Source organism: Pseudochaenichthys georgianus, chromosome 4, assembly GCF_902827115.2.
Source record: "Pseudochaenichthys georgianus chromosome 4, fPseGeo1.2, whole genome shotgun sequence".
NCBI classification, from domain to species: domain Eukaryota; kingdom Metazoa; phylum Chordata; class Actinopteri; order Perciformes; family Channichthyidae; genus Pseudochaenichthys; species Pseudochaenichthys georgianus.
Window position 1 is genome coordinate 355,529 of NC_047506.1, and position 10,179 is coordinate 365,707.

At 40.2% G+C, this 10,179-nt stretch overlaps 1 long non-coding RNA gene across 1 annotated transcript; it reads left to right on the forward strand.

Annotated features, from left to right (window-relative positions):
- Nucleotides 1-269: 269 nt before the first annotated feature.
- On the forward strand, nucleotides 270-10,084 carry LOC117445197 (uncharacterized). The gene is made up of 3 exons (XR_004551944.2): nucleotides 270-362; nucleotides 5,763-5,804; nucleotides 9,995-10,084. It is a non-coding gene; the product is annotated as an uncharacterized lncRNA (long non-coding RNA).
- Nucleotides 10,085-10,179: the final 95 nt, after the last annotated feature.

Below are 10,179 nucleotides of genomic sequence, written 5' to 3' on the forward strand. Positions count from 1 at the left end.
ACTTATTACATTTCAGAGAAAGTAATATTGTAATGTAACGTATTACTTATAAAATACATTAACAAATAATATGTACTGTATTACATTTTGGAAGTATCTTGCAACACTGCTGCTAATGCTAACCTCTGGTTGCAGCTGGATGCAGTCTGCTGGGACGGTTTTGAATAGACTCCCTTCTTCTTCTGGATCCATTCCGTGTTTTGCGGCAGCCTCTGTGTGCAGTCTGCTGGGACAGATTCCCTTCTTCTTCCTTTGGATCCACTCCGGGTTTTGCGGCAGCCTCTGTGTGTTTCTGGCAGCAGCGCAGCGTGAAAGCAGTGGGAAGCAGAAACACTATGGCTGCCACTCTGTCTCTCACTCAGGTAACACTGTCTTACAACTCTAATATAACGACAGCTAACGGCGTGTGTACTCCATGTCTTCTGCCGGGGTTACATTTGAACATTGTTATATGACTAGGCCAGCGGAAAGGCGATATTAACTCGCCCGTTGTCTCTTTTTTTGGAAGTTTAGTGTTGCTGTGACTGGGAAAAGTTTCTGCCTAATCTCTGTGGGGACTGCGTAAGGGCGTAGCTAGCTAGTTAGCATGCTAGCTAACTAACTAACCGCCAGTTAGTGTCCAGTGGTGGACTGTTTTACAGCCGCTTTTATCATACTTTAGATAAGCCGTGTAACGTTACTTGTCTTCGTTTCGGTTTGCTGTGTATTTCTATACTCGTTTTGTGTTGCTTCGTTTTGCTGCAGGCTAGTTGGTCCGGGCTAAACAGATGTTAGTACGGGATACTCATGTGTTGTGGCTTTACTGTCATTTCTCTGGCCAGTAACGCCTCTGCGAACACTGTTTACCGCTAAAAATACACTCTTTATTTCTCATAGATAGTATAGTTCATAGTTCAGGGTTCCCATGCTATTTGTGTAGCTTGCTATGTGTTACAACCATGGTTATTGCTAATATTATAAGTACATTTAATATGCTATTCCTTGCTCACTTAATGTAAATAATATCCTACTTTTAAATTTGGTTAGCTGTAATTGGCCCTTCATAGTGTATATTTGACAGGTTGTCTACAAATGTGTATCTTTTACTGTCAAAATGTATATATTTGACTGTTTAGTTCTGTTTTTAATGTTCTATTTTGAGATGTTTTTATGTTCTACACTTCTTCATTTTCACATTATGTGCAATGCCTTGTTTACTTGCTGCTGTGAAGAAAACATTTCCATAATTAGGATCTAATCTAATGTATACATGTTCACAGTTTTCCCTTTGACCTTTCTTCAGTGATCAGCTGCTGTTGTCTATAATGCTAACAGAAAACACAACATATTCTTAACATTTGTTTTACAAGAAGTAAAAGAGGAAGTGCATTTTGTGAAACCACCAGTCAGCACTGCTGTCTCTAAATGTCACTCTGTAGCCAGTTTAAATATAGTTATGTGTGTTTGTTTGCAGTGAAAATAGGTTATTTAGCAGGTAGCAGACAAGTCTAATAATTAGGTTAAAGTACTTGTTACCTGAGACAGTGTTGATCTGTCAACAGAGAGGAGCTGTGTGCCAGCAGCAGCTCTGACATTATCTCTCAGAAGAGTTCAAAAACCTGGCTGGTATCTCTGTGTTGTAACACTTTGTTGGGATTACATGTTACACATTGATGTGTCCTCAACCCATAAGTGAATGTGGTATTTCTTGAACAAGCTAGACTGGTGGAGAGAGACACAAGGAGAATTTTCAAAAATAATCATCAATAATCTGGATATAATGATTGAATGGGTGAAAGCAAATAATAGAGTGGCGAGAACAGAAAAAAGCAATCCTTTCCTCGTCCTATAGCGGGGACATTTGAGTTGTTACAGCAAAGGGGACTGCAGATAAATACAAGATTAAATAAATAAATTAGTACACATTGAAGGTAGAAAGAAAGATAAGCAGTCAGTACTGAAATAGCAGGCACATAATACATAGAAAGAGTATGTATTGCAAAGTGTTATTTTACAACAGTATCAAGTATTGGAACTAGAAATAGCAGCCTTTTAATAGCATTGTAGAATCGTATAAATTGCTTTCTAGTAAATACAGAATATTAACAGCCTTCAAAACCAGGAAAAGACAAACCCTATGACATTACAATATCAGAAATCTCAACACAATGTAAATAATAATTTCCCAGTGTCAATAATTCATCTAAATATTGTGTAACTTCTACATATTGTGTGAACCTCTGCACTATCTTCCCGTCTGCTGCCTATGGGCTGGCTCGCCATATGATTGAGGAGTGTTTTTGCAACGCTCATTTAAATAGTCACCAGTACAATGACGACACTGTTCCAGCCGCCAACAGTTCCAGGGACACGATTGTCTCTCGCAGAAAAATAAGTTGCATTGGCCAGAGAAAGATAAGTGTGTGTGTGTGTAGAAGGTCATCTCGTTGTATTAGCAGTTGACAAAGCTGACAGATGACTAATGCTGTATTTTTGCGTGAGTCTTCTTCTTAGCTCCGTCTTTGCGACACCCTGGTTTTTACACGATGGAAATATTTCACACATCAGGGCTCGACATTATAAATGGCCCGCTGGCCCGGAAGCACTATTTAGACACCCCGGGCCAGCATAACGTACTTTCCACTTGCCCGCTCGGGCCACTAAAAATATTGCTTTAAAAAAATTGTCGTGTGGTATTGGTATTTTGACTAGCAATTTAGTTAAATTGTTTCGTTTATTAACGCTACAACATAGCGTTCCGTGAGGCGGTTGTCGTTGTTGGGTGAAAAGCAAACAGCTGTCAGACTATCGCGCCACCTTACCATTCGCCAAAATGTTTTTAATACCAGCGGTAACCGGTAACGTGCCGGGCAAAAAACAATCTTCAAATAAAAGAAAGTCACCGGAGGAGTTAAAGGAGAGTGACAGCCAGCCAGCTTGATCGATGGAGTTGGCTTCTAGTGGCTGCAGTGACGCGTCCTAAAACCCTTTTATAATCTATCGATTAGATTTATGATTCGAAAATTATAAAAGTAGGGTAGACATGTGGAGATTATCCGGCTGAACAAAACGTGCATTTATCAAACAGGTTAGTTTTCCACAGACCTTATTTCCAGCTATTTTCCAAAACCCTGTGGAGAAATCCCGTTGCTTTTTGTGGAGGGAACCAGCAGCTTACTTCCTGGTTTTAGGACGCGTCACTGCACCTCTCAATATGATGCTACGTATGATAAACAAGGTCTTCTTTAGTCGGCTCTGTACATCAATGCCGATATGCTGACAGTAAGTGAAGAGTAGACACTATAAAGGTATTGGCTTTAGGGAAATGTCCCAGCAGTTTAGGATAATGAAGAATCTAATCTATAGCCATTACATGTCTAACTCCTAATGACAGGAAGGCAGAAAGCGCATTATACAAATAATAATACTCATAATAGCAGACATTTTTTAACAATGACCACAATATCATTATTTTAATAAACCAAATATGAACAATTGAGGGAAATGAGGAAGAACTGATGATTCAAATGTTGTTGTAGGCTACAAGTAGTAATGTAGTTAGTGCATAAATTACTATAGCAATAAATGTGTTAATTTTCTTAATTTGAAGTCGATTTTTTTTGGACGAATGCTCCGGGCCAGTGGCATTTTACCCTTAATGTCTACCCCTGCACATGCTAATTTTTGTCTCTGTGATGCAACAAGAGCTTTATGCCCTGGTTGAAATGGCCACTCCCCTCCTGTTGACTCACAACTCCGACAACTACCGTCCACTCGTTTCCTCTTTTGCTGCACCTGTCGATTTAATAGCAAAACAAACCGATTGTCAGATTGAGCTATATGGAGAAGGAACTGCTGCTTCCTTTCCTGTTCGGCACAGCAGTGGACGTATGAACACCGGAAAGGGGGGTGTTGAGAGAGGATATGACAGAAGGCAACTTTAGCTGTTGTCTGTGGAGTGACGCCCTGTCGTTAAAGTGTCTGACGCTGACCATCAGTCGCCTCTTGAAATGTAGACGATATCTTGAAGTCTCTCTGCGGTTTAGCTTCTGTGTCATGTTGACTCGGATGTTTAATGTATGGTCATGTGAAACGCTTGATGTGCTCATCTTGGCCAAAGGAATCATGAGTGGTATTATGTAGCTAGTGCGGAGACGATTCATTGATTGAGAACATTATTTGAAGACAGCTTTGACAAATCGACTAACCAGTAAAACATTTACCGGTTAAATGTATCTGGGGTGGGCAGAGTTTGTCATCTATGGCGCTGGAAACTCGTGACCTTTTTCTCAACTTGTTGTGTTTCAGTTCAATTCAAGATCAGCTGTTTTATCTCCAAAAAATAATAGACATATTATTAAAGAAAAAAGGCAAAGAAAAATATGGTGCCAGCCGAATCTGAAGTTTTGATTGCTTTCATGATCAATTCATTTTATATATCATGTTCTCCTCAAGTCTTCTGGAATATAAAATGTCTTGTTTTGTTAAAATATTCAGTTTTAATATAAATATAAAACGGAGAAATCAAGAAAATCCACATATTTAAGCTTTTTCTGCTATTTTACAACAAGCAATTCCCTTACAACAATACTTATCAAAATACAAATACTGTTTTTCTGTCGATCAACATTGAGTTGATTTGATTACCGTACTTCTCGGACTATAAAGCGCACCTGCATATAAGCCGCAGCAGCTAAATTGTCCGTCTGTCTTGCTCTCGTTCTGTCTCTCGGTTCCACTTTCACTTTGGCGCGCTACCTGTCTCACTCTTTTCCGGCCTCCAGCTTTTCCTGCTGGAGCCCGCCGCTTAGAGGGCGCGGACCGGTCCTAGAGCCCATAGGGTTAAAGGTGGTTAATTTTACCTGTAAAATCCATAGATTTAGGAGGTTCCCTAGTGGCCGTTAGCTGTACAAAGAAAATGGGGGGAAAAAGTCGCGGCTTATAGTCCGAAAAGTACGGTAATCGTTGCAGTTCTAGTAACGCATTATCCTGTCTGGTGTTCTTTCAATGCTTCATCCGACCTGACGGTTGGCCTCTTTAATCATTGTGCAAACTAGGGCTGCTCAATTAATCGTATTTTAATCGCGATTACGATTATGGCTTGCAACGATTACGAAAACAACGTAATAAAAATAAAACGATTATTTTTTTATTATTATTCTTACTTTTCCCCCCAATTTTTTTTGTTTTTCAGTTGAATTCTACTTAAAGTTCAGGGTAATCAACTGTTAAAAACGTACTGTTGAAAAAAAAATTCTCCAATGAATGGATGTTTTCAAAGTCAATGAATAATCGCAATTCATTATTGACCCAAATAATCGAGATTATGATTTTTGCCATAATCGAGCAGCCCTAAAACTGTTGTATTTCTGTATTACAAGTCTTATTCTCTGGCTCAGTAAACTGCATATGTCCCTTTGTGTCTGAGCAGTGATCAAAGTCACTGTGTTCATTTCTCCTTGCCAGATGTTTTGGGTCATTGACAAATAATACAGCTGTTTTACACACGATGAAACGCTGAGTTATGAACATATTGGTTAAAGCCCGTGTGTCTGCGGCCGCCATCTGTAACAGATCAGGCTTTTACTTTTTCCTGACAGCTGCATCGGTTCGGAAAGGAACTCGCTTTCTGAAGCCAGCGAACACGTGTTGGCAGAACTGAGAAAGCATAATAAAGAACAAGTTTATTCTCGAGGACTATTTTAAAGGTTCAATTTAAGGGTTGGAGAAATGTTTGAATCATTCTGTAAACTCACATGTTGTATTTGACCCTTTCTTTACAGCTTTCCACTGGAAATCCCATCTATGACAAATACTATCGACAGGTAAGCAAATATATCTTCCCCAGATAAAAAATGTTTATTTATGATTGCGATTGTTACGTTCCCTCCTGGACTAGAGGGAGAGGCTGCACCTGAGGGAGAGGCTGCACCTGAGGGAGAGGCTGCACCTGAGGGAGATAATCAGAGGGGGAGGGAGGGAGAGACAGACAGACAGACAGACACACACACACAACAGCGATGTTGTCTTTTATACTATTGTATGTCTTTCACATACTTAATATTGTATTTAGGATCCCCATTAGTTATTATCATAGTCATAACTAATCCTCCTTAACTCTATATGAAAGATAAGACAAGAAAAATCATGTACCGTACTTTTCGGACTATGAAGCGCACCTGCATATAAGCCGCAGCAGCTAAATTGTCCGCCTGTCTTGCTCTCGTTCTGTCTCTCGGTTCCACTTTTACTTTGGCGCGCTACCTGTCTCACTCTTTTCCGGCCTCCAGCTTTTCCTGCTGGAGCCCGCCGCTTAAAGGTGGCGGGCGCGGACCGGTCCTAGAGCCCATAGTGTTAGGTGGTTAATTTTACCTGTAAAATCCATAGATGTAGGAGGTTCCCTAGTGGCCGTTGGCTGTACAAAAAAATGGGGGAAAAAGTCGCGGCTTATAGTCCCAAAAAGTACGGTACACATTATTTGTATTGTGTACCTGCAATACCTAAGCTAGCACCTCAAATATATTCAAACCTTCCCATACAGAATATTATTTGTAGCCTAAACTGATTTTTTATTTCTTAGTTCACATAAATTAGATTAGATATACTTTATTGATTCCAAATTGGAAAAAGGTTTTGAACAGCCATTTGTAAACAAGGCAGTGCACACGCTGTTTGAGTTAATAAAATATAAAATAAACAGTATATATTTAAAGAGTATCTATAGTATTCACAATACAAATATACAGGAAAAAGTAACAATACTCTTTACTAGCTCAAACTACTACTTAAAATAGATTATATATATATATATATATATATATATATATTATTATATTTCACTTGTTAGACGCTTTTATCCAAATCGACTTACATACTCAATGCTGTGGACAATCCCCACAGGAGCAATTTGGGGTGAAGTGTCTCAGGGACCCAACGACATGCTGACTGCAGTGGGACTCGAACTTGCTATCCCCTGATTCGAAGTTCAGCGCACTATCCACTGAGCCACAGCCTCCCACTTCCAATATATAAACAAAGGATACTATATACGTTATACAAGTTAGCTCTGGTTAAAAGTGTGGACAATAAATAATAGGCAGACAGTGACAACATTGCTATATCATCATTTTAAGATAACGTAACTGGCTGGAGTTAAAAAATAAACAATTGTGGGAGAAATAATTGTATTGAAATAATGTTATTTGTCATGTTGGTGCACTGAGCCTAAAACTAGCTCAAGCAGCTTAAATGAAATGTGGTGTGCTTCTGTGTCCACTACAGAAGTGTCTCTCTGAATTAATAATGTTTCCGTTTGCTCGGCATGTCGGGGGAGCTCCCTTGAGCCTCATGAAAGACTTTCAACAGATCCAATAGCAAGCTAGCTGAGAAAAAAGCTCGGGTTTATTATCAGTATTGATTCACGAGACTCAGAGACTCCTCCGTCCAACAGAGCAAACCCCACAGTTTTCATTAGTTCTTTATTTGCCTCTCTCTTTCTCACATTCAAAATGTTTCAGCGTTGTAGTCTGAAGCTATTTGTCTCAGCTGCAGAGATGGGTTACTGATGTTTTCAGATCTTATTCAAACCAAGGAACCCTCAGCTGAAAGAGACACAAGCAGGGACCGATGTATACAATTTAATTGCATACCAGACGTTCAATAACACATAGGTTGGCCATGTAGGGTGTCATGTATACAAAACCTTTCTGTGAGGCATACAATGCACACATATTAATATGATATGCATTAATTGCGGTACCATGTTCAGGGGATTTAGCATTGCCTTTGCTAGCTAACGGTATTACCTAGCCCCCAGGAAGTGCGCCGGACTCTGATGAAAATATTCGTTGTGTCCAAACGGCGGTACTACAACTTCCGTATCAGTCCGTGTCGTCACTGGGCCCAGAAAGACTTTTCCCCATTGACTAACATGGGGAAAGAGACGTCTGTAAATCAGCGGATACTTTTTTTAAACTAAATAAACTACCCAGTATGAACACTCTATAGCCCTTATTATAATCATTAGTCCTTAAAGTTGTAAAATGCACTAAAAGCCGAATCTAGATTATTTTCTGTCTCCATTCATTCTACTGAGCCGAGAGTCGGAGCTCGGGGGGGCGGGGCTTAAGGGGCGCATGCTCTGTGAGCGCACATACGGGTTCTTCTCATGGATGTATAGATAAGAACTGGATACAGCGTGGGAGGGCGGAGTGTCTCGTTCTTATTCCTATGAGAGCTCTGGCTTCATTGGCGCATGAGGACAAAATCTCCCAACTTTCGAGAGAGCGAAACAGTCACAGATTACCCAGCATGCCTAGCTGTCAGAGCAGAAGTACCCGTATGTGCGCTCATAGAGCATGCGCCGAGTAGAGTTGCCCCTTAAGCCCCGCCCCCTGAGCTCCCACTCAATGCGCGTTCATAATGCCGAGGAAAATACTCTCAGAATAACGTTATTAGCACATTTTACAACTTGAGGACCTACCGTTTTTAATAATGGGCTATACAAATGTTCATACTTGGGTATTTTATTTAGGTGAAAAAAAATGATCAGGTGATTTACAGACCGTGCTCTTTCCCAATGTTAGTCAATGGAAAAAGTCTTTCTGGGACCAGTGCCGTCACGGACTGATACGGAAGTTGCAGTAGCGCCGTTTGGACACAACGAATATTTCCTCAGAGTCCGGCGCCCTTCCTGGGGGCTTGGTACTTCTGCTCTGACAGATAGGCATGATGGGTAATCTGTGATGTTACGCTCCTCAAAAGTTGGGCCATTTTGTCCTCATGCGCCAATGAGCAGCTCTCATAGGAAAGAACGAGAACCCGCCTCCGACGCTGTATTCCAGTTCTATTATACTCCATGGGTATTACACTAGACTCAAGCTAGCTGGTAGACTATCATTTAGGTTGTGCAAATACATTTTTGCTATGCTAATAGCAAGAATTATAATGCTAATAATAGGTTGGATTTATTCAGAATCATAAAACTTGTTTATTCCCCGGGGGAAATTGGGTTTTGTGCCAGGTCCTCCATTTTGAAATTAAATATTTTAAAATATAAAAATATATTATCTTAAAGGGGACCATCAACATGTGTCCCCGGTGTGTCGGGGAACTCACGCAGCGTCAGGAAATAAAACCCTCTCTCTTTTCCTCCGTACTCAAATCTCTAAAAACGGGGAACAACGGAGCTGATCCAGATTTGCGTCCGATTTGACGTAATATCTGAAATGTGACCCACGGCCCAATCAGAAACGTTGCTATCAGAAACAATGCCCGACTGTTTTGGACGTAATATGGTCGGTGTTTACATTAGCATCGCTAACACTCAGAGCTAACCTGCACTGGAGAGCATGTGTGTGAAGAAGCAGGAAGTAGAAAGGAACTCACCTTGTGGTGTAACCGGCAAGAGAGAAAGCCTTTGGGCTCCAGACTGTTTCAGATCCTTGATAATCCATGATATGGCGTTTCATCACGGCAGCATTTAGTTTAGACGGTAGCTGCCGGGTCCCGCATGAGCTCCGCCCCCTACTTTTTAAAGCTTTATACCCAAATCAGCACTTTAGAAACAGGAAGTGAAATAGAGGGACATGAGGCATGGCTAGAATGATCTGTTTGGTATTTTGAGCAAAACACTTCATAAACATGTTGTTTATATATTTGTATATATCTGAGACCTGTGCTATTGCCTAAAAATAACATGATAGGTGACCTTTAAGTAAACACACAAAGTTAAAGTAACAATGTGAAATATATATATATAATAAATATAATTATTCATATACACATAAAACATTAAAGTAAATGTCAAATATAAGGTAGAATTAAATAAAAATAGAATAACAATATTTATATAAACATAAGAAATGATTGAACTGTATTTTCAGACTTATTTAACATTTAAGAAACTCTTTCAAAACATTATTAAATCTAAGGACGACCTGTTGAAGATCCACGGTAAATAAACTACAAGTTACTGTGTTTGCAATGTTATTTATTTGTTTATTTTTGTGTACAGGTTGATCCGACTGGCAGTGGGCGGGGTGGCGGCCGCTGATGCTGCTCTCTTCCTGAAGAGGTCGGGTTTGGCAGACTTGGTCCTGGGGGAAGGTGAGCAAAGACTCTCGGAGCAACGTCATTAGTCTCTATTGTCTCTGCTGTTTCTATTCAAACCGTTTGTTGTAGGGATGTCCCGATCACCTT